At 41.0% G+C, this 6475-nt stretch overlaps 1 long non-coding RNA gene across 1 annotated transcript; it reads left to right on the top strand.

Annotated features, from left to right (window-relative positions):
- The first annotated feature begins 2067 nt into the window (after positions 1-2067).
- LOC122941204 lies at positions 2068-6055 on the top strand. Its single transcript, XR_006390425.1, has 4 exons — positions 2068-2232; positions 5424-5468; positions 5597-5647; positions 5867-6055. It is a non-coding gene; the product is annotated as an uncharacterized LOC122941204 (long non-coding RNA).
- The last annotated feature ends 420 nt before the right edge of the window (positions 6056-6475 follow it).

The following is a 6475-nucleotide window of genomic DNA, read 5'->3' on the forward strand; positions in this document are numbered from 1 at the left end:
GGATTGATATACCTGCTTCCACCAAATATTAATTAAGGCCTACGATACACCTGCTTTCACAAAATACTGATTAAGGGGTTTGATATACCTGCTTTCACAAAATATAGATTGAGGGGTGTGATATACCTGCTGCTACCAAGTAATAATTAAGGGGTTCTATATACCTGCTTCCACAAAATACTGATTAAGGGGTTTGATGTACCTGCGTCCACCAAATATTGATTGAGGCCTGCTATACACCTGCTTCCACAAAATACTGATTAAGGGGATTGACATACCTGCTTTCACCAAATATTGATTGAGGCCTGCACTACACCTGCTTCCACAAAATACTGATTATGGGGTTTGATATACCAGCATACATCAAAAACGGATTGAGGTCTACGATACACCTGCTTCCACAAAATACTGATTGAGGGGTTTGATATACCTTCTTACACCAAATATTGATTAAGGCCTGCAAAACACCTGCTTCCACAAAATACTGATTAAGGGGATTGATATACCTGCTTCCACCAAATATTGATTGAGGCCTGCGATACAGCTGCTTCCACAAAATACTGCTTAAGGGGATCGATATACCTGCTTCCACCAAATATTGATTGAGACGTACGATATACCTTCTTCCACAAAATACTGATTAAGGGGTTTGATATACCTGCTTCCACAAAATACTGATTGAGGGGTGCGATATACTTGCTTCCTCCAAAAACTGATTGAGGGGTGCGATATACCTGCTTCCAGAAAATACAGATTGAGGGGTGCGATATAATTGCTTTCACCAAATATTGATTGTGGTTCTATATACATGTGGTGATGGTAAGTACAACAAAGGAATTCAAGAGGGGCCTGGATATATTTTTGAGTGTAATAATATTACAGGCTATAGCTACTAGAGAGGGGTCGTTGATCCAGGGAGTCATTCTGATTGCCTGATTGGAGTCGGGAAGGAATGTTTTATTCCGCTAAAGTGGAGAAAATTGGCTTCCTCTGGATCAACTTGCAGGATGACAGGCCAAATTGGATGGACAAATGTCTTTTTTTCGGCCTTATGTACTATGTTACTATATACCTGCTTACAAAATATAGATTGAGGGGTGCGATACACCTGCTTCCGCAAAATATTGATTAAGGGGTTTTTATATTCTTTTCGATGCACTCCGAAGGGTAGGGGGTACCCACCAATTTAATAGTTATCCCTTGTCCTATAGATAGGGAATACTATTTAAGAACAGGTATACCCCTTTAATACATTACCTTTTTTGTTTTAAATATATATATATAGCTGACTATTCAGTGTACTCTACAGTAGGTCATGACCATATATAGCCAACTGGGTTGTAAGAAAGGCCCTGCATACTTATAGGGGTTGTCTAATCAAAGATTGACACTAATGGCATAGTACTAGGATAATAATCAGAGGTTCAATTGCTGGGACCTCAGCCACTTTGCAAACAGTGCTATGTCACATTGTCCCCTGTCGGTCCCCTTCAGCTTTCTCTGGGTAGCCATATGGACAGCCATATGTACATGATAATTGTTTGGCCCACATCCGATTCATTCCATATTCCATTGTGTTTTTTTACAGTGCCTACCTGCCAAATTTCATTTAGAGAACCTAAACCTAAATTGTCTATTTAGAGAACCTAACTTTGGTATTTAGCAGGAGTGCCAGGACAGTTACAGCGACTGAGTTTTTATGTAAATTATTTCACATTTGGACACATTTACTTCAACAGACACTACAATTATAACTAAACCAGTTGTCAGTCCCAGAAAGACCTAATAGAAAATGTTTAGCAGACAAAATCTTTGTCATTTATTGGTACTTCCATATGTAAATAAATGTTATCTTGTCTCATTAAAAACTGCTTGGTCTATTTGCACATTATTACATTTTCAACATTGCAGGCATGACATACAGAAGCATCAAAGACACCACCCTGCTTTTCAGGAGGAGAAATTCTATGCAAATATAACATTACCCAATGCTAATGATTTCTGAGTAACAGATTAGGCTGATAATTATATTTCTCAACTGGTTTCTTGTCTCTCTCGAGCATATAAAAACCACAGAGCTGGAAGACACCAAATATTCAACCGGAAAAACCCTTTGTATTTAGCTATTTCCTAGATTGGACGTATCAAGCTCTTCAAGAACTATGTCGTCAGTGAAGGGACAGAAGAAATGCCCAGAGCCTTGCCCACCACCCCAACAGCAGTGCCAGGATCGTAAGTGCCTTATTTGAAGCCATGTCTTAATTTTATTAACTTTATAAAGTGACTAACAATTATATGTTGTGAATCTGCTAAAAGAAGAGAAGCAGAATTATAGGCTAGCCCATATCTTTAAGTTGAAGTATTCGTGTCCGTAATCATCCTGCTTTAAAAGAACACTCAGAAAGAGCAATAACAAAATGCACAATGTTTCAGCTCAGAGTTCATTCTGAATGCAAAATATTATTTTCAGGGGAAAACTTTGGCATCAGTTAATCAGATTAATCATCAGACATGTCAGCGCAAATTGCAGTATAATCTCCAGGCAGCATGTTATAGAGCAGGAGGAGCTGAGCATAATGATTAGTATAACTTGTAATTTCTATATTTATAGCTCTGTTATTTCTAACTTAAAGGGGAGAACTGAACCCGGACATATCCCCATTTCCACTTCTCCGGCCCTTCTGACATGAGCATAAGAGCATTTCATTCTCTGATGCTCTCCCTTGCCGTGGGCTGAATTGCGCAGGGCAAGGGCTTTTTTGTTTGTATTTTTACACTGCTAGGCAGAGGCTTCCACCTAGCAGTGTTCCCGTTGACGTCACCAGCACTGATGGACGATATTTAGTGCTGCCCTAGCCTTTTTACAGGTTAGGGAAGCGCTAAAGCCCGCCCATTAGTGCCGGTGACATCACCAGGCTCACTGCTAGGCAGAAGCCTCTGCCTAGCTTTCCCCATGGAAAGCCCGGTACGTCACTGCCCAAAAAAAGCCTTTGTCCTGCGTGATTCAGCCCTGGGCAAAGGAGAGCATTGAAGCATGATTTGATACATATGCAAATTAATGCAAGATGAGTCTTGTCCCTGACTCATCTCACATACAGGACTCATCTCAGGGTAATTTGCATATGGATCAAATAGTTTTTTTACACAATAAAAACACACAGATAGCTACGGGGACTGGGTATTGCGGATGTGCTAGCGGCCATCTAGCAACCCATATCCTCAGCTCTATGCACAAAATCCCGGTGACAGGTTCCCTTTACGTTAGAAAGAGCAGATATATATATAAATGTTTAAATTACAAGTAAAGCCTCATGCACATGAAAAAAAGGATACCGGCCGTGTGTGGAAGGTCTGGCCCTCGACAGTCCTATCCTTGTCTGTGATACGGACAAGAATAGGACATGTTTTATTTTTTTGCGTGACCGCTGAATGAAGTAGGGATGCGGAAACCTCATGGAGTGCTGTCCGCATCGTTTGCAGCCCCATTGAAGTGAATGGGTCCGCATCCGAGCCACAAAAAATGTGGCTAAGATGTGGACTCAAATAACGTTCAAGTGCATGAGGCTTTATACTGAATCTTTTCCCACAAAACTATACATCCATCTGCTCAGCTTCTCCTGATCTATAACATGCTGCTCCAAAATATATCTACAGTCTGATGTAAGTGGTCCCTAATGACAACACAACCTAACAGGGCTGTAGCTATATGAGTTGCAGCAGTCCCAATTGCGACCAGGCCCCCTTTGCCAGTGATGCACTGCCAACACACAAGCGGGGCGATGATTTAATCATCATCGCACCGCATAAGATAGACAGCGTACTGCTCTGGACTCAGGCTGGAAAAGGCCTGCACCACTTCGATGACAGCAGCATGTAAGTATATGTGTTTATTGCTTTTTATTTGGCACCATGATGTTGGGGTACCATGCTTTGGGACACCATTTGGGGGTAGCACTATGGGAGCATCTACTGGGGGCAGTAAATAGGGGCATTTTTTTGTGGAACACATAAAGGGGCATATTGTTGTACTGACCCACATTATGAGGGGACTATGGGGACATTTGCTCTACTGGGGGCACTAAGAGGGGGCATTTTTGTACTGGCACAGAGAAGGGGTATTTCTTTACACTGGCACGCATTATAAGGGAGCATTTTATGCACTGTCACACATTATAAGGTTTTTCATATTAGTGCATATTATAAAAAGTTTTTTGTACTGACACACATTGTAAGAGGGTATTTTTTTGTACTGGCACACATCGTAATGGGGTATTTTATGCACTTCTTACTGCACATTAGAAGGCCTCCGGCACATGACCTTAGGTGTCCCATTGTCGTATTGCGGATCCGAAATACATGGGCACTGTTCTGTGTGCATTCCACATCACAGATGCGGACCCATTCACTTCAATAGGTCCGCAAATCCAGAGATGCGGAATGGTGCGGAACGGAAGCACGGAACGGAACCCTACGGAAGCACTATGTATGCTTCTGTGGGGTTTCGTCACGTACTTCCGTTCCGCAAAAAGATAGAACATGTCCATGGCAGATCGCGGACCCATTAAAGTGAATGGGTCTGCGATCCGCTGCAGCTGCCCCACGGTCAGTGTTCATGGTATTTTTTGTACTTGTATTTGCAGGGGGATTATCTGTTTCTGCAGTATAGTATTGGGGAGCACAGTGGGCACAGTATTGAGGATTGCAGAATGGGGTGTTCAGAAGGTGGGAGGATAAAGGAAAAGTAGGAATCTAACATGACAGAAGCAAACAGGAAGCTAACATGCAGAAACAAGACATGGCTTAAGGAAACCATTATTGCAGTGTAGTGCGAATGGAAAAGATGGTGAAAGAGAACATCTAGAGTACATCAGTGGAGACGACCCTGAATATAAGAAGTACAGTATGTGTGTGGTGCTGTATTCTTCTGTGTGTTTTGTAGCACTGTATGTAACATTTTCCAAGTATGTGCCTAGCAGTAGGACTGGAGGGAAGGTGTTAGGTTGAGAATTTGGTATAGGGGGTGCTGTTTCAATTTTTGCCTCAGACAGCAAAAAGGCTTGGTGCGTCCCTGGCACAAAGCACTGAGGGAAGAGAGACCCAAGCTTCCCTCTTGCTCCACGGCCCATGAACCTTTAGCTATGCCTTTACAACTAAACCATTGTATATGTAAAAAATACATTAAATGCAAATGTAAAATGAACCTTTGAAAACATAAATAATTGTCAGCTTTAAATGAAGTCACCTGAGATAATTTGCTCAGCTGGTGCTTGAGAAGAATCTAACTGTAGGGAATTAAAACATCTAACCAAAAATAAATACCGTATTCTTGAAGAAAATGTAAAATAAAAAATGAAACATCACTACATCGTGCATGATTTTCCTCTTTCCTTTTCAGACTATAATAATATTTTTTTTTCTTTCAGCTTGCAAGCAAGTGTGCCCTGAGCCAAAATGTCCTCCTCCACAAGGTAAGACCATACGCTGAATATTTTCGGCCCTATAAGAGAAGCATTATTTGTCTAAAAAATAAGGATAATAGTCTTTATTTATCTAAATTCTGTGTAAGCTGTGTTAACTTTATTTTGTACAATTTCAGTGTGTGTACCAGTGCCTGTGTGCCCTGAACCGAAATGCCCTCCTCCTCAAGGTAAACCATTAAGCAAATATATTCCTAATGGGTTTATGTGAGCAATTTTTACAAATGCCCACTAGATTTAATCACCGGGTTGTAAAAAATGTATAATGCTGAGATCAGCCCAAACGATTCAATATACTAAACACATGCTCTTTGTATAAAAGTACAGCAATGATATATGTAAGTTTATTATATATTTTACTGATAACATTTCTCTCTTATCTTCAATAGTGCAATGTAAACCAGTCCCACAATGTCAGCAACAACACGGAAAGTAATGCATGAAAGATAGAAATGCCACAAGATACATACATAATATGAAGAGCATCTCTGCATGGCTTTTATTTAAGAGCGCTTAATACATTTTACTACATGGAAATGTAATGACAATAATACATTATTAAAGGCTATGCAAAAATATGAATTCCTTATTGATTTTTTAAACTCACTACTTGTTAAGCATACGTGATTTCATAATATCATTAAAGTTGGACAGTTGAATAACTGTATGAAAGACTTATGGTCTGAGCATGTGGCTAAACAATGGAAGAGAAGGGAGCCAGTTATCAAAATAGGTGTAACACCTGTAGGCAGGGACAGACACGGGCAGTGAGCCCTAACCTAGAACCCAGCCCACTTTCCCTACCTACTTGCACTGCAAGCCCTAGGTAGCAAGTGATCAAAAGTCCTCATGCTGCTTATACAGACAAAACAGGGTCATACGTAAATGGGTCACAAGTAGGGTTGAGCGAACCCGAACTGTAAGGCCCCTTTCACACGGGCGACTTTTCCGTGCGGGTGCGATCCGTGCGGCGAACGTATGGCACCCGCACTGAATCC

The sequence above is a fragment of the Bufo gargarizans genome, chromosome 6, assembly GCF_014858855.1.
Source record: "Bufo gargarizans isolate SCDJY-AF-19 chromosome 6, ASM1485885v1, whole genome shotgun sequence".
Taxonomy (NCBI): domain Eukaryota; kingdom Metazoa; phylum Chordata; class Amphibia; order Anura; family Bufonidae; genus Bufo; species Bufo gargarizans.